The following is a 19,175-nucleotide window of genomic DNA, read 5'->3' as shown; positions in this document are numbered from 1 at the left end:
GTAAGAGTGTGAAATTTGTATAAGGTGAGTGCTAACAGTATATTTACTTCTGTGAGTGCTGCATCTGAACTTTAAAAATTTCAGGTTGGTTCGTACCCCTTAGAAAAAAATAAATTTTATATCTGTTCTTTCGGTGGAAGCAAAATGTAATGTTCTTTAGTATAATTGAAAAGAATGGGTCGACTGTTGAAGTCAGCCACAGGATGTTAGATATAAAAGGAAATTGGTTGAATTTCCCTTTATCCATTGTTCCACAACTCTAAAAAGGTATGCGGGTAAGTACAGTGATTGACAGGTAATAAGACAGTCTCTGAAGTGCTGTCGTGGTCAGCTTTGCTTTATATTTGTTCTTTTTAGTGCAGTGTTGTTTTAAATCCATTTTAATGGCTGTGTCAGAGCAGTTCAGTAGTAGCTGCATTCTTACATTGCCACACATGGCAGCTAAAAATCTTCCAGCAGGTATCTATATTAACCCTGCATTTTATTTAACTGGAATCTGACAAAAGCAATGTGATTGAGAGAAGTGTATTGGGATTGCAATGTGATTCGATACTATGATGATGCAGAATGAGTACAATGATAGTCTCCTGTATGCTAATGAGTTTGAAATCCAAATAATTGTTTTGAATCAGTACTGAAATTGGTATTCTGTGCCTAGGTGATGCATGGCTGTTGCAGTGGAAGCTGGTGTGTCATTGCTATAAGGAGCTGGATGGATTCTGACTGGGTGCTGGGTAATTGATTTACAAGCAGTGGGTTATTAACCCAAATGGGCATTGAGGCACTGAGTTAGAAAAGGATTACTAATGTGATTGTGTTATTGTGTACACAGTGAATTACTAATATTGTTGGGTGGTGAGATTTTAATGTGACCAGACTAAATGGGGTTATGGATTATTCATATAGGTGGGCACTATATTATTAATGTGGCATTGATGTAATTAGACTGTGCTATGAGTATGATAGTGCTGTATTATTAATAAGATAGGCATCTTGTTCTTGATATAACTAGGCACTCAATTGTTAATGTAACTATTTTCTGATTATGTGACCAGAATCTAGACTATTTTTGTTGTTATTGGATTCTGGATTATTGATGTGACTAGCTGATGATCCAGAGCTATGAACTGAGTGTGTGTTTGATGTGATTCAGTCTGGGTTGATGCTGTAATTAGGTAACCCCTTCCTTTCTCTTTTTGCAGTAAAATAGATCACATGCATCTTCTCCCATCACTGCATTGACAGCCCGACTCATGTATTGAATGTCTTTAAAATGGTACCTATGTGGATTCTGCACATGTTCCTTGCTGCATCTTTTGTGCTTCAGACTGACAGAGTAAGTGCAGGTGAGAAACTGAACCTGACCCCTTAATTGTCCCTGGTAATTTCATAGAGGGATAAACACATGATGTTACTTCTTGAAGCAGACTTGTTGGGTTTACTCGAGATGAAAATATTAGCTTTGTTCAGAAATGAAATCTGAGAAAACAGCAATATTAAATTTACAAATCAGCATTCATAAGACATAGGAGCAGAATTAGTCCATCTGGCCCCTTGAGTCTGCTCCATTTCATCATGGCTGATTAATTTCGTTCTCAATGGCTTCTTCCCATAATTTTTTGTGCCCTGACTAATCAAGAACCTATCAACCTCTTCCTTAAATGCACCCAATGACTTGGCCTCCACAGCCACCTGTGGTAACAAATTCCACAAATTCACTTCTCTCTTTTCTAAATGGATATCCCACTATTCTGAAGTCGTGCCCTTAGGCCCTAGACTCCCCCACCATCGGAAACCTCCTCTCCACATCCACTCTATCTAGGCCGTTAACGTTTGATAGGTTTCAAAGAGATTCACCACCACCCATCATTCTTCTAAATTCCAGTGAGTATTCCCAGAGCCATCAATTGTTCCTCATACCATCCATCCAGGAATCATTCTCATGGACCTCTTCTGAACCCTCTCTAATGTCAGCACATCTTTTCTGAAATAAGTGGCCCAAAACTGCTCACAATACTCCAAGTGAGGCCTCACCAGTGCCTTATAAATCCTCAGCATTACATCCTTACTTTTAAATTTTAGTCCGCTCAAAATGAATGCAAACATTGTATTTCACTTCCTCACCACAGACTCAACCTGCAGGAGGACTCCCCTCAGAGTTTTGAACTTACTCCCCATTTAGAAAATTGTGTATGCTTTTATTTGTTCTACCAACACTGGGAGGCTGCAGAAGGCGTTGGACAGATTAAGAGAATTGGCCAAGAAGTGGCAAATGTAATACCATATCCATACATTTATCACTTCTTTATCAATTCTCCTAATCTGTCTTAGGCCTTCTGCCACCTCCCTGCTTCCTCAACACTACCTGCCCCTCCACCTATTTTTGTATCATCCACAGTCTTGGCCACAAAGTAATCAATTCCATTATTCAAATCATCAGCATACGAAGTAAAGAGAAGCAGCCCCAACACCGCCAGTCATTTGCAGCCAATCAGAAAAGGCCACCTTTATTCCCACAATTTGTCTCTTGCCAATCAGCAAATGCTCTATCTATGCCAGTATCTTGCATGTAATATCATAAGCTCTTATCTTATTAAGCAGCCTCATATGTGGCACCTTGTCAAAGGCCTTCTGAAAATCCAGGTACTCAACATCCAACAATTCTCCTTTATCTATCCTGCAGATTTCTCTGGCAAAATTCTCCCTTAAGGAAAAAGTGCTAACTTTGTTTATTTTATCATGTGCCTCCAAGTACCCCGAAACTACATCCTTAACAATTGACTCCTATATCTTCCCAATCACTGAGGTCGGGTGAACTGGCCTAAAGTTTCCTTTATTCTGCCTTCCACCCTTCTTGAAGGGTGAAGTGACATTTGCAATTTTCCTATCATTTGGAACCATGCCAGAACCTAGTGATTGTTGAAAGATCATTACTTATGCCTCCACAATCTCTTCAGCTAGCTCTGGGATGGCTGAAGTGATTCATAAACTTGGGGTGTGGTCCACCTAGTCCAGGTGACTTATCTACCTTCTGACCTTTCATTTGTCCAAGCACTTACTTCCTAGTAATAGCAAATGCACTCACTTCTACCCCCTGACACTCTTGAACTTCCAACACACTGCCAATGTCTTCCACAGTGAATGCTGAAGCAAAATACTTATTCAGTTTGTCTGCCATTTCCTCAACCCTCCATTACTACCTCTCAAGCATTATTTTTTCAGCAGTCCAATATCTACTCTTGACTCTCGTTTACTCTTTATATATCTTGAAAAAAACATTTGGTATCCTCTTTGATTTTGTTGGCCAGCTTACCTTCATATTTCAACTCCCCCCTCCATGGCTTCTTTAGTTGCCTCCCGTCAGTTTTTATAAGTTTCCCAATTCTCCAACTTTTCACAAATTTTTGCTCTATTTTATGCCCTCTCTTTTGCTTTGATGTTGGCTTTGAATCCACTTGTCAGCCATTGTTGCTTCATCCTGCCTCTAGAATAGTTCTTCTTTGGAATGTACCTATCTGCACCTTCCACATTGTTCCCAGAAACTCCAGCCATTGTTGCTCTGTCATCGTCCGGGCTAGTGTCTCCTTCCAATCAGTTTTGGCCAGCTCTTCTCTTATGCCTCTGTAATTACCTTTACTCCACTGGAATACTGATATATCTGACCTTAGCTTCTCCCTTTCAAATTACATGGTGAAATTTAACATGTTATGATCACTGTCTCCTAAGGGTTCTTTTACCTTAAGCTCCTCAATCAAATCCACTTCATTTTACAAGACCCAGTCCAGAATTGCTGATTCCCTAGTGAGGTCAAATGCAAGCTTCTCTAAAAAACACCTTGTTGGTATTCTAGAAATACTCTCTCTTGTGATCCAGTATGAACTTGATTTTCCCAATTTACTGCACATGCATATTGAAATTCCCCATGACTATTATAACATTGCCCTTTTGACATGCCTTTTCTATCTCCCGTTGTAATTTGTAGACCAACATCTTGGCTACAATTTGGAGGCCTGTATATAACTCCCTTCAGGGTCTTTTTACCCTTGTAGTTTCTTAACTTGAGCCACAGAATTCTATATCTTCCAATCTTATGTCAGCTTTTTCTTTTAATTTGATTTCATTGTTTACTAAGAGCCACACCACCCCCTCAGCCTACCTGCCTGTCCTTCTGATATAACGTGTATCCTTCAATGGTTCAATTTAATATCAGAGAAAGTAAACAAAACACTCAGACCCCGCTTAACGCTGAGGATGTGTTCCTCAGAGGTGGAGCACGATGTAAATCAGTGCCATTCGGGGTCAGAATTACATTATGGAAATCGACAAACGTGCCTGATAAAAAATAATCAATCCCAAGATACATTATGTACTATTTGATGTATGCACAGTAATTTGTGGAGTAACAAACACGCAAACAGGCCTAACCTGTACATCAGCGGAGCAGCAACACGTCACAGCAGCAGCGGAGGGAAGTGGGTGGTGGTTGCATCTTTGAGGGGGGGGGGGGGCTCCAGGCTGTGTGTCCTCTTCTCACTTTGGCTTCTTCTTCAAGTAGGCCTTGAGATTTGACTGCCTTTTCTTATGTTTGCTGTAATGAAACAGTTCTTGGTAAAAGGAAGTCATGCTGAGAACACCTCTCTCTGCCTTATTCCTTCGCTCCCAGTCAGGGTCATTATCGATGAACTGGTCCACGATGTGTGCGATTGTGGTGATGCTAGTGCTGAGGTTTCCTCCGTGTCCTCAGGTTCAGGCTGTACTATGAGTGATAAAAATGGAATAAATTGGAGAGTGAGCGAGAAAGTTTACACACATGGGGGTGGCAGAGCATGAACTAATACTTAATTGGTTGTGAGTGGCTCAGAGTTTATATAAAGCGATCTCTTTGGCTGATTGAATGTTTACTGTAATGGTGGCCACTCTTGAGGAGTTTTAGAAAGAATTATTGTCATTTAAAAAAATTTCAATAAAGAATTGAATAACCCCTTTGCAACAATTCAGTGCTATGCAGTGTAGCATTATGTGGGGTCTGAATGTATATAAACTGACATTCTGACTCTTTGCAGACTCCCACAAAATAGAAAAAAGCCCAAAGCATGAATGACAGAAACATCAGAACCCCAAAAGCCCCCCTCCCTCTCCCATGCACAAGCACCAGCAAAAGCTCCGTCTCCCCTCCCATCACCAAGCAAAAAAATAGTAAAGTCCCAAAAGAGACCTTGATCTAGAGCTCAATAAAATCTACAGTCCATCCCAACACTTCGGTATCTCCGACGGGCTCTCTCTCACTACTGAGAGAGAGAAGGAGATCACTCCTGCAACAATGAGAGGGTGAGACCAGCAGCTTGCTATTTTGACGTTACGATCTTTCCTGTCACTTCTCTGAGTCTGCTGACTCGAGGACTAGCAGGCTCTCACTCAGCATCACAAATAGAGAGAAAGGATTGCTTGAGCACAGCGGCCTTCTTCTGAGAGCAGCGCACACCACTCCTGTCTCAACGTCTCTGTCTTCCGCAATGCTAAAGTCCGTGCCATCGGCAAGGAATCGGGTCATCTGTGCGGTTGAACCCCAAGAGCACATGTCTTCCAGACCACAACCTGGAGATATCGAAATGACAGGCCAAATGGCGAGACCAAGAACCCAGCACTTGTGAAGAACCATAGTTTGAGCTGCAACTGTAGATCATGGACTCAAACAGGATGCCAGCCACCTTGAAAAGAAATGAAAGACATGAGAAAAGAATGTTGTTTCCAACTATAATCTTCTTTCAGCCATGACTCAGTGATGCCCACAATGTCATATTTGCCTATCTCTAACTGCACTGCAAGACCATCTACTTTATTCCGTATACTGTCTGCATTCTAATATAACACCTTCAGTCCTGTATCTGTCACCCTTTTCAAATTGGTCTCCCTTTTACACTGCAGCTCATTGCATCGAGTGCAATTTTGCCCTATTATCTGCCTGTCCTTCCTGACAGTCTCATGACACACTGCCTCTCCAACAGCCCCATCACTTCGGTTCACAACCGCTGCTAAATTAGTTCAAACCCTCTTCAACAGCAAACCTGACTGCAAGATTATTGGTCCTTTTTGGGTTCAGGTGTGACAAGTCCCTATTGTACAGGTCATACCTTCCCCAGAAGAAAGTCCAATGATTCGGAAATATGAACCCCTGCCCCCGTACCAGTTTCTCAGCCACGCATTCATCTGCCAAATTATCCTCTTCTTATCTGCATTAGTGTGTGGCACAAGCAACGATCCAGAGATTGCTACCCTGGAGGTCCTCCTTTTCAGCTTTCTACCTAGTTCCTTGAATTCTCTTCTCAAGACCGCCTCCCTTTTCCTACATTGGTGCCAATATGTACCAAGACTTCCGGCTCCTCACCCTCCCCGTTAGAATGTTGTGAACCTGATCTGAGCTATCCCTGACCCTGGCAACCGGGAGGCAATATACAATCCAGGTGTCTCTGTTATGACCACAGACTCTTGTGACTACTCCTCTAACTACAGAATTCCCTCTCACTACTGCAGTCCCGGGTCCAACACAGAGTGCCATTATAAAGCAGACACAGCAGTGCCTCTACTTTCTTCGAAGTTTGTAAAGATTTGGTATGTCATCTTTGGATGAGGAAGCGGAGGGGTGGGTTAGTAAGTTTGCTGATGACACAAAGGTTGGAGGTGTTGTGGATAGTGTGGAGGGTTGTCAGAGGTTACAGCGGGACACTGAAAGGATGCAAAACTGGGCTGAGAAGTGGCAGATGGAGTTCAACCCAGGTAAGTGTGAAGTGGTTCATTTTGGTAGGTCAAATATGATGGCAGAATATAGTATTAATGGTAAGACTGTTGGCAGTGTGGAGGAGCAGAGGGATCTTGGGGTCCAAGTCCATAGGATGCTCAAAGCAGCTGCGCAGGTTGACTCTGTGATTAAGAAGTCGTATAGGTGTATTAGCCTTCATCAATCGTGGAATTGAATTTAGGAGCCGAGAGGTAATGTTGCAGCTATATAGGACCCTGGTCAGACCCCACTTGGAGTACTGTGCTCAGTTCTGGTCATTACAGTAATATAAATGCAAATATAATGAACAGGTTAGCAATGATATATAGATATATATGTGTGGAAATAGGAACAAAACTAGGCTCTTTCAAACGTAGGGGTAAATGGGTATAGTCTTAGGATGTGTTGAAGAGAGCTCAGTTCAGTTCGAGGTAGTTAGTTGAGTAATGTTGGAGAGAGAGAGAGGTGAGAGGTGATGCTGTCGATCTTCCCGTTGTCTTCCCAACGTCTTGTTGATGGTCACCGACTAGCACCATGATACGTACGACCGTTCTTCAGTGGTGGAATTATCACCCAGGCAAGGATGGACACACAGATGATTCCCCACCTTTTCACTCTGTGAACCACTGATCGATTTCCCCGAATCGATCCTCCAAAAACCCACCTTCCTGTGGGCACAACATGCCCATCCAGTGTCCAAAACCTTGTGCATCCGGGTCCAGCAGCTGACCTGGTATTTATTTCAGCACGCTGAACACCAGTTGTCCATTAAACTGCTCCGTCCTCCTCTTTCTGCAGGAACTTTAACAAGCAGGCAAGTGACCTCGGGGAAAGTAAACAAGCTGGTAGAGAAACCACAGCATCAATCTTTCGAGCAGTTTCTGTCTCTCCCTCTCTCTCTCTTAATAGCAGCACAAACAGTATTCAAAAGCCAGTCTCATTCTCCTGACATTTTAAAGTAATTGTCCACAGAAAATATGAACCCTGGGGGTACATAACAGTTAAGAAATTTACTTTGATCTTTGAACAGGCAGTAGGTGTGAACTACACTGGAACATTTCAGTGGATGCCAGATAATGGGAGAAGGGTGGATGGAATCAGATACAAAGATATTGCTTGCTGCAAGAACTGTGTGTGACATGAACTGTTTTAGATTCAGCCCAGGAATATTCTCACTCCCAAGCTCTGCTTCAGAAATGACTCCACTGGTGATCCTAACCTCCAGATGAATAAAACAGTGTTAACTAGTCTCTGTTCCTGAAGCAGTTTAATCCTTGTCAGTATTCTAGGAATGATTTCACTCTTGGTCTTCATTTCTGTTTAACACCCTACACCAGGGGTTGGCAACGTTTACCACTGAAAGAGCCATATGGACCCATTTCCCACAGAAAAGAAAACACTGGGAGCCACAAAACCCGTTTGACATTTAGAATGAAATAACACTGCATACTACGGTTTTTTTTTTGCCTTTATGCTATGTATAAACAAACTATAATGTGTTGCATTTATGAAATTGATGAACTCCTGCAGAGAAAACAAAATTACATTTCTGCATGCAACAAAAACATTTTGAACTCCGAAAAAAAGACGTTGGGTTGAAGGTTACTCCATAGTTAGCCTACCTTGGATCGAAGAATTAAAAGAAAGCGCGCACTGGCGGGTGTCAGGCATTGGCAGTGGTGATGTATATTAATAGCGATAAAAAACACGTTGTAGTGGTGTGCTATACGCAGCGCTAAAATAAAGACTGCAGTCAAAGGTAACTTTATTTGAACTAAACAGCCTTGCTTTAAAGCCTCCCTCAACCCGTCCCCGTGGGCGCGGATGCTCCAAAAGACACGTACTCACAAACCCCCGTAGGCTATCTCCCTTAGCCGGAACGGTGGCTAATTGTGAGCCGGTTCGGATGTGCCAGGAAATGGGGTCTCCACAAAGTTTTTAGATTGTACAAGATCAACATAATCTTCAAATTTCGAATTACATTTCAAAAGCTAACAAACCACGGGGAGCCGCATCACAGAGATGAAAGAGCCGCATGTGGCTCCGGAGCCGCAGGTTGCCGACCTCTGCCCTACACTGATCATCATATTTGTCAAATGCAAGGAAGGAGTTCCTACTCTGATTGCTGTGTTATTTCTGTTGCTCCCTACTTGACCTTTCAATTCATGCAGCTGCTCTGGTACATTCCTGTACTCCGCTCCTTACTCCTCTACAATAGGAGGCCTGTGAGAGTTTAGATAATTACATCCCTTTGTTCTTCTGGAAAGAGAATCCAAATCTAGAGGTGAGAGGTAAAGAATTAAAGGGGACTGGAAGGGCAACTTTTTTCAAGCGGTGCGTAGTGGCTATACGTTACAAGCTGCCAGGGAAGGTACTATACCAACAGTTAAAAGTCTCATTATCAGTTACATGAATGGAAAAGTTTTGGGGGGATAGGGGCAAAACTCAGTTAAGAAGGCCTCCTGGTCAGTATGGACAAGTTGACTGAAGGGCTTGCTTCCATGGTGAATGGTTCCATCACTCGATGACATCACCTGTGTGGCTAAGGTGCTGTATTCTTACTGTGCGTGCAGGTTTTGTGAAAGCCGTGGGTGGGTGGTTTGTTTGTACACAGTACTGTACACAAAGCTATCAAAATGGTGGACAGAGCATATAAGGAAAGCAGAGATGGTTGAGTAATTACCTCAACTGTAAACTTCAGACAGAAGGCTGTTACACCGTGAACTCTAGTTTACTATTTACACACTTCAGATAAATCCAATGGCTCTGGACGCAGATGAACAAAAAATAAATCTTAGTAACAAGAATGAAGTGTCACCAGTGCACTTAACTTTCAGGTTTGATGCTTTGTAGGTATATTTCATTCCAGCATTAAGCTAACTTTGAATACTGTGTAGGTGGAGTAGTATATGCTTACTTAGACTCAGAGCATCAAGAGAAACACTAAAGTTCAAAATAAATTTATTATCAAAGTATATTTATGACACCATATACTATCTTGAGATTTATTTTCATGCAGGCATTCACAGTAGAACAAGGAAACACAATAGAATCAATGAGAAACTACTCACAAAGACCAACAAACAACCAATGTGCAAAATAAAACAGATTGTACTAATTAAGTAAACAAGCAAACAAACAAATAAATACCTAATACTGAGAATGTGAGTGGTAGAGTCCCAGAAGTCTATCATATCTCTGATACGATAATGCCAAGGAATTTAAAGTTTCTGGACCTCTCCACCTCTGAATCCCTAATAAGAACTGGCTCATGATCCTCTTGTTTCTTCCGCCTGTAGTTAAAGATCAGATCTCTGGTTTTGCTGATGTTGAGTGAGAGCTGGTTGTTGTTGGCCCATTCAACCAGACTTTCAATCTCTCTCCTCTGTGCCAATTTGTCACCACCATTGATTCGGCTAACAATACGGTGGTGTGATCAGCAAATTTAAATTTGGCATTGGAGCTGCACTTAGGCACACATTCATAAGTATAAAGTGAGTACAGCAGGGGACTAAGCACACAACTTTGTGGTGCACCTGACTGTGGTGGAGAAGCTTTTGCTGGTCCATATTGACTGTGAGAAAATTGAGGATCCAGTTGCACAAGGAGGCATCGAGGCCCAGGTCTTCGAGCTTAGTGATTAGTTTTGAGGGGATGATAGTATTGAGTGCTGAGCTTTAGTCAATCAAAAGCATCCTTATACAAGCATCTTCATTGCAATAGACCTGAGTGAGGAGCCAATGAGATGGCATTCGCTGTTGACCGGTTATGATGGCTGGCACACTGAAGCAGATCTAAGTCATTCTTTTTTGTGCCAAACATTAAGGACTGTTTGCAGATCTGATAGAAATAAGCCTTGCACACACAACGCTGCACACAAAACACTTTATTGCTAAGTTACAACAGGTGGTACTTACCTCAGAAGCAGGCCTGAGCCCGTTTAATTCAGCACCCCATTCCAATTGGTCTGCAACATCAGTCACAACCTAACCTGAAGGATCTGAAGGTGTAGGATCTTTCTCAATGATGGGCTGAATGGCTTTTCAATTTGCCCACTGATTGTCCACTTATTATGATATCTTTCAAGTTCTTCTTTCTGCCTTTTCCAAATACCAAAAATGTTACTCTTCATTAGAAATTAAAATATATTTTTACCTTTTGTATAATATTTTTATCTGAAAATAATTGCACAACATGCGAAATAATACTAGAAACACTCAGCTGTTCAGGTCAAGTGAGGCAGAGTTAACTTTATTGGTTGCTGTTTCTTCTTCATCATGACTGTGTTGCCTTTAAGGCATTTGTTTAGTTTATTATATTTTCGCTTTAGTAATTCGTTTGTAATCGTTTTCTAGTTAAAGTTAAAACTGTTTAAAGTAAATTCGTTGTCTGTGATATATCGCGGCATGCAATGACGTCACACCCGGTTTCGCCGCGTTTTGTGGGAGAATACCGGTTTGGAGAAACAGGAAGGAGGGGGCTTATGTGTGCAGGATCAGCGCGAGAAAAGTTTTCTTTCTACGCACTAGAAACATCAGAGAAGCAATGCCGTAAGTTCATAAGATAATCGATATGTTGAATTAAAAATGTTAATGCTGATTCTGTTAAAAGTAATGATGGTTGATAAGTTTATGTTTTTTGTTATTTAAAGAGTTGCGGATAGTTTGTGTTGATGTATTTAAAGCCAGTCGATGGCGTAGGTAGATTCTGACTGTATGTTGCACTTTAATGTAATATAGTTGTTGTAGTTTTACTTTTGCAAGTATTTATGATGTAAATGTGATGTCAAGAAGGAAACAAATACTGTATATATTTTGTATTGTTTTATCAACAGTTTTCACCATGCGTTAATGTGGAAGAGTGAACAGTAAATGGTTAATCTTACTGGGACCGCCTCATTGACTGGTTTATGCTTGGTGTTTAGTTCAGAGTTCTTTTACACCTATGCAAGAACACTACAATGATATTTGATTATTGTTCCTTTGCTCAGTCAAAAGCTTAAACTCGCTAAAAGGTCAGTGACCTCAGCTGATCTCCTAGCCTATTTCAAGCAGCCCGTGGCAGAGACGAGAACTGTAGTGCAATCTGCAGAGTACATGGAAACTGCACTGAGACTCGTCCAACGTAATGACTTCAGCATCCACAAATGCTGGCTCAGTATAACAGATCAGTTTGAAAAGAACGAGGGCCACATGTGAGCACTGCATGGGCTTGAACCCATCATTCGTCAGGGTGTTAGTTGAGAGCAGCAGTATTCCTAGACCTTACCTGAACTGCAGTTGCACTATCTCCTCATTAGGAGGGCTACCTTCTCTTTTAAGATTTTTTAAGGAATTACCTCAGAAAATACCTTCAATTTGAAAAAGACACTGGGAGTGCCGGACAAGTGAGTCCAGTTTCGTGAAAGACATTCTGGCACAATAGCTCTACCTAGCATTAGACCAAAAGCATCATGTGTCCTGTAGAAGAGAATGTGTCATTCCCCCACTCGCTCTGCGTCAGGGAAGAGACGGCACCACAGGAAGTGAAGCTGAGGGATGAGTGATTCGCTCTCAGGAGCCTGAATGCAATGGGGTTTGGAAGAGCAATAAGGCACGCCATGGTGTTGTGCTGAGGGTATGAGGGACATGCAGTTGGTCTGGATGGTAGAGCATTACAGAGGAGGTCTAAAAGCCAGCACCAGTAGTGCACAGTGTGTGGCAGCGAATATAGAACATAGAACAGTACAGCACAGGAGCATGCTCTTCGGCTGGCAATTTTGTGTCACACGAATTAAATTAATAATCAAATATCCAACCAGTTTCTGCATTGTTCTATTTCCTGCACATCCATGTGCCTATCTAAGAGTTTTTGAAGACATTTATCCTATTTGCCTCCACTATAACCCCTGAAAGCACCTTCTCGACACCCATCATTCTCTATTTACAAACGCTTGCCACACTTTTCTTGAATTCCAATAAAAAAGGATTTATCTACGAGTGAAATGATATATTGCATCCTGAGCAGAGGAATTTGTAAGCTCAGTCCCCCTTGACTGATGGCAAAGCAGGCTTCTCTTACCAGTTAAAGTTTCATTCAATCTGTGACTTGACATTTTGTGAGTTTTTAAATTGGTACTTGTGTTTCCGAAAACATTTATTTTGTAATATTTAAAAATGTTTTACTGATAGAGTTTGAATCCTCTAATCTTCCTACTGACAAAAGCCAATCCCAAAACCAGCCTGATAATGATCTCAACAGTAATGATCCTTTAAGTGGTTAAAACTTGAGCTGCAGTATACATTTTTGTTTGGAACTAAATTTGCTATCTTATATAGGGCAGACAAAATGAAACTACACCAGTTAGCACAGTAGGACCTTGATATGGAGCATTCTTTGGAGGTTATAATTTTCTCCCGTGTGTATTGTTCAGATCTATTAACAGAGAATGATATGGACACCATTTCAAGGGTCTCGGGCTGTTCAGTCGCATTTCTGCCCCCAGTTTGTGAGGATGACTGCTGGTCAAACAGGTACAGGACCATCAACTCAGAGTGCAACAACAGGTAGGCAGTGAAAGAGCTTGTAAGGTACATGAGTTCAGTATGTTCTCATCCACTGACAAAGTCACTTTCTGAATGTACAGAAATGTACATCTGAACCATAAGGAGAAAGATCTGTGGGTAAGAAAACATGTGGTTAATTTTAGGGCATTTTGTACACTATTTCTGGAATCTTCTATAAACATCGCCATCACACAACATAGAAAATCGAGAGCATATTACTTCGACACGCAATGTTGTGCCGACCGTATAACCTACTCTAGAAGCTGCCTAGAATTTCCCTACTGCATAGACCTCTATTTTTCTAAGCTCCAAGTACCTAAGAGTGTCTTAAAAGACCCTATTGTATCTGTCTCTACCACCTTCGCTGGCAGTGCATTCCATGCACCCACTGCTCTCTGTGTGAAAAACTGACCTCTGACAAAACCCTTAAACTAGTGACCGTCTTGGAGTATGAACTGTTATTTACAACTATTACTTAAAATACAACATTAATGAAGTTCCCTTTAGAAATGAAATTCAAAGCCAAACTTATTAATCCATGAAATATCAAAACTTTAGTTGAATAATGTAATGATTGCATTTGAAGATGAAACCTCTCTGTGAGAATTAATTTCAGAATGGAAATATTGTCTATCAATTATAGCGATAAGTAGTAAAATAAGTGATCTGGAAATGGACTACAATCAGCTAGCATTCAAGCATACTCCCAGTATTGGCTGTACATCTGCTTAGCACTGGAGGGCACTCCCTTCCAGTACAGAAGAGAATTCAAAGTACCATTGGCCAAGCTCCAAAATCAAGCACAATGTAATGTGGTAGTGGACAGGATTTTCACATAGTACTGTACTACATTCTCGCCTGGTACAGAGTTTCTCTGATGGGGAGTGACAAGAATCTTGAATCCATGCCAATATGATGAAGAAGCAGCTATGTTTTGAACTCTTCAGGTATTTGGTAAAAGCTGGATTCTACACAACTGTGGTACTGTCCACATGTGTAATGCTTCCAGATACAATGAGCTTTCTGCTAGTGGAACCCTGTTGCTCAATATCAGTCTGGTTCAATGCCGAGGATTGAGGCCCAAGGGTCAGATCAGAAGTCCGGAAGACGAGGACATTGGCCAGAGCCCTGAGTCTGCAAGTTCGTGGGGGTAGGCAAAGGCCCGATGTTTGCTGGAGGATGGTGCTGTTTTCTTTACACATACCATGGGTTACTAAGAACAAATCACATTCTGGAAGAATTAAAACTAGAATTTTCATTTACAGCAACCAAAACCAAACACGTTTTCACCATAAAGTTTCTAGATCATTCTTCATTTCTGCGCATGCTCCTGACTCTGTCCAATCACGTTCTTACACGTGATATCACCACGTCTTTCTTTCCTTAAAAAGAAAAACAATTAGCAATGTTAACCCGAGCAAATGCATAATTTAACATGTCTCTATCAGTCTCTCTGGGGGTTTATGAACATGAGTCGACCTTCTAAGTGGTTCACACAGTTCTTGTGTTTCGTTGTTATTTTCATGTTTTGTCTGGTCTGCATCAGTTAATGTAAATTCTGAAGTTGGCTCTTTCTTGAGGTCTTTGGGATTTCTTCTTAACATTGCGCCTTCTTCTGTTTGTGTTACACGAGTGTGGCAGTGGACGAACCCAAGTGCAGAACACGGGTGCGGAGACAGAGTTGGGAGGCGAGTGTAGCAAGTGTGGAATTGGTATCCAGGAGCGATGCTAGACTTAGAACTGGCAGTCCTAAGAACCATGGAACAACGTTACTCACACCAGAGTCAACCAACGAACTGGCAGCTCCTTGTTGTGATCACAGGGACTTTATCCTGCATTTGCTGATGGAAAGCAGGTGCGTGTAGTTAGTGGAACCTGGAAATGATTGGAAACTAAATGAGGGGATTGAGGCCCAATTCCTGAGGTAAGTAGCCAGGTAGGGGATTGCCAGAAGGGACCATGACAGTACCCCTCCCTCAACGGGAGACTCCAGGTGATCCTCCAGGCCAGGAGAGTCCCAATGAAAATTCTGGATGAGGGAAGGGCCTAGGATGAAGGAGCTGGGATCCAGGAATGCTCTTCTGAACTGTACCCTTCCCAATCTACCAGGTATTGGAAACCCCTGCCCCTACAACACACATCCAGTAGTCTTCGGACGGTGTATGCTGGATGGTTGTTGATGATATGGGCAGGTGGGGGAGTCTCAGCCAGGGGACACAAGGGGCTGACGGAAACTGGCTTTAACTGGGAAACATGAAAAGTCAGGTGGATGTGCATAGATCTTGGCAACTTTAGGTGGGCCGCTGTGGGATTAATAACACTGTCGACTTTGAATGGTCCCAGGAAGTGAGGGGCGAGTTTCCTTTGCCCATTCTTGAGCGGGATGTCCTTGGATGAAAGCCACACCATCCGCTCCGGTTGGTACTCAGGTGCTGGAGTCCAGTGTCGGTTGGCTGTCTTCTTATTGTACTTTGCTGATCTGAGTAGGGCCTTGTGTGTCTCCTCCCAAGCCTTAAGGTACTGATCGATATGGTCCTGAACCAATGGTACCGCAATCTCCTCTTCTTGCGCGGAGAACAGCGGGGGTTGGTACCCCAGGGAACACTCGAATGGTGATCTTCCAATGGCAGAGTTCACCAGAGAGTTTTGAGCGTACTCAACCCACGGGAGGTGGTCGCTCTAGGTTGACGGGTTGTTTGCTGTTACACAACGTAGCGTCGCCTCCAAGTCTTGGTTGACTTGTTCCGTCTGCCTGTTCGTCTGGGGGTGAAAGCCTGATGACAGGCTGACCGATGCACCTAAGGCTTGACAGAAGGCCTTCCACACCTGTGAGACGAACTGGCGATCTCGATCAGAGACGATGTCTGCTGGGATTCCATGCAGGCGGAAGACGTGGCGGACGAGAAGAGCTGCGGTTTCTTGAGAGGAAGGGAGTTTAGGGAGGGCTATGAAGTGCACTGCCTTGGAGAACCGGTCTACCACAGTGAGTACGGTGGTGTTCCCATGTGAAGGGGGTAGACCAGTGACAAAGTCTAGGGCGATGTGCGACCAGGGACAGGTAGAGGACGAAGTAAACCCGCAGGTGGCTGATGAGAGGCTTTTTCCCAAGCACAGATGGAACAAGCCAAGACATAGGAATGGGTATCTGCATCCATGGTCGGCCCTCAAGTGTTTTTTCAGGACCGCAGGGTCCAATCACTCCCGGGGTGGCAGGTGAATTGAGACGTGTGCCCCCATTGGAGAACCTGAGGCCTGATGGAAACGGGCACATACAGGCAATCGCCAGGTCCATTACTGGGGTCGGGGTCATCCCATTGAGCTTCTTTTACTTTGGACTCAATCTCCCAAGTGAGGGTGGCGACCACGCAGGATGGTGAGAGGATGGTCCCTGGGCCGGAAGTGTCCTCCTTGGAGTCATATTGACGGGAGAGTGCGCTCGGCTTCCTGTTCTTGGACCCCAGGATGGTATGTGAGGGAAAACTTGAACCGTCTAAAAAATAACATCCAACGGGCCTGGCGGGAGTTCAAACATTTGGTGGTCTGAATATACCCCAGGTTTTTATGATCAGTCCAAACCACAAATGGTTGTTCTGCCCCCTCCAGCCAGTGCCTCCATTCTTCCAATGCTAGTTTGACTCCCAGGAGTTCCCAATTCCCCACTTCGTAATTCCACTTGCGGTGGACGGTTGGCGTGATTAGAAGGTGCAGGGATGAAGCTTTTCATCCGAACTTGATTGTTGGGACAGGACTGCTCCTATCCCGGAGTCAGAGGCGTCCACCTCGACAATGAATTGAGGGGCTGGGTCTGGACAGACCAAGGTGGGAGCAGTGGTGAAACGCCTCTTCAGGTTGGTGAACGCCGAGTCAGCTTTGGAGTCCCAACAGAAGGGGGTGGTAGGCAAGGTAAGCCAGGTCAGGGGGGCCGCCACTCGACTGTAGTCTCTGAGAAATCGGCGGTAGAAGTTTGCACACCCCAGGAATTGTTGAAGTTGTTTGTGGGTCGTGGGCCTAGGCCATTCCTCCACTGCCCGGATCTTCTCGGGGTCTGCTCTCACCTGCCGGCTCTCGATGATATAACCCAGGAAGCTGACCGAAGGAATGTGGAACTCACATTTCTCTGCCTGTAATCAATAGAAGGACGAAGCAACCCATCCTTCTTTTCTACAAAGAAGAAACCGGTGCCTACCAGGGAAGATGAAGGTCTGATAATGCCCATTGTGAGGGACTCGCTGATGTACTTCTCCATGATCTGTCTCTCCAGTCTGGATAGGTTAAAAAGGTGACTGGTGGGTAGCGAGGGCCCAGGTAGAAGCTTGATGGCACAATCATATGGGCGGTGCAGAGGCAGGCCTGTTGTTTACAGAATACCAGTCCCAGGTCATGGGATTCTGTGGGACTCAAGACAAATTGAGGGGTTCTGGGACAGGCAGGGTCATGGTAGCTTCCCTAGGAGATGGGGCTGACCACAGACAATTGGCGTGGCAAGACTGGCTCCATTTGGCTATCCTCCCGTTAGACCAGTTGATGTGGCAATTGTGTTGGGTCAGCCATGGGTACCCTAGAACTACCAGGGCTTGAGGTGAACGAATGAGACTGAACCGTACTTCCTCCCGATGGTTGCCGGTAGGATCAAGGTCAGGGTCAAGGTACAGTGAGTCACCCAAACCAGCAGCTTTCTGTCCAGGGCCCGGGCCTCCAGGGGGGTTGTTAGTGACTCGCAAGATATTCCAGACTGGGAGGTTATGTCTTCATCCAGCAGATTGCCCTCTGCACTGGAATCCAGCAAAACAGATTGGGACAGAGACCGTCGTTGGCAATTCACGGTAGCTGGGATCTGCATCCAAATCTGGGGGGCTGAAGCGAGTATCGTTCGGCTGACCAGGATCCCTTTTCTCACCGGTGAGCCCTCCCTTTTGGCTGCTGAGGGCAGGTATTCCGGACATGTCCTGGCTGGCCACAATAGAAACAATCCCCAGCTCTCCACCTCCGAAGTCATTCGGCTGGGGAGAGCCGGTTCCGTCCCAGCTGCATCGGTTCCTCCCCCAGGGTGGTGGGGACGGTCGGAGCAGGAGCTACACTTGGAGCAGCTAGGGAAGGAAGGCTGGTTGGGACTGGTAAGGTGGACCATGGGCTTCCCCAAGGAGACTGCTTCTTTCTCTCAGCTGCTCTTGAAGTCGATCATCTAATCTAGTGGTTAGTGAGATCAGAGAGTCCAGACAGTCCGTGTCGTTCCTTGCTGCCAGTTCATCCCTTATCTTGTCCAAGAGGCCCTGTCAAAACACCTCCCATAGGGCCTCGTCATTCCACCCGAGTCTGTGGCTAAGGTTCGGAACCCAATGGATACCTTGCTAAGCTCCGTGAACCCTGACAACGAGTCAGCAAACATTTAGCAGCGTCCTTACCGTGAATGGGTTCTTCGAAGACCTTCCTCAGTTCAACACAAAGGAGGGGAAGGAGGAATAAACCTCTGGTCGGTTATTCTATATTACGGTTGCCCAAGTCAAGGCATCCCCTCGTAACAGCCCCATGATGTACGCAATCTTGGATTTATCTGAAGTGTAGGTACTTGGCTGTAGCTCAAAGAACAGAGAGCATTGTAACAGGAGGGCCTGGCAGCTCTCTAGGTCCCCAGCGTAGGTTTCGGGCTTGGGTACGTATGGCTCTCAAGGGGACTGTGTTGCTGATCCCAGGGGCGATGGCATCCCGAGCGGTGCGGTTTGGGTAGTTGGGATTCTTGGAGGGGACAGAGAAAGGGAAGCAGAAACTCGGTCCACCTGCTCACTGACCTTCTGTATATTTGTGGACAGTGTCTGAAGGTTTTCCGTGACCTTCCTAAGTAGTTGGTTGTGGGTGCC

The 19,175-nt window shown here is 44.1% G+C and overlaps 1 pseudogene; it reads left to right on the top strand.

Moving 5' to 3' along the window:
- Window positions 1–269: 269 nt before the first annotated feature.
- Window positions 270–19,175, top strand: part of LOC132395201 (myeloperoxidase-like) — a 40,002-nt pseudogene continuing 21,096 nt past the window's right edge.

This window comes from Hypanus sabinus, chromosome 6 (genome assembly GCF_030144855.1).
Source record: "Hypanus sabinus isolate sHypSab1 chromosome 6, sHypSab1.hap1, whole genome shotgun sequence".
Taxonomy (NCBI): Eukaryota; Metazoa; Chordata; class Chondrichthyes; order Myliobatiformes; family Dasyatidae; genus Hypanus; species Hypanus sabinus.
This window is presented reverse-complemented; position numbering and strand designations above follow the sequence as displayed.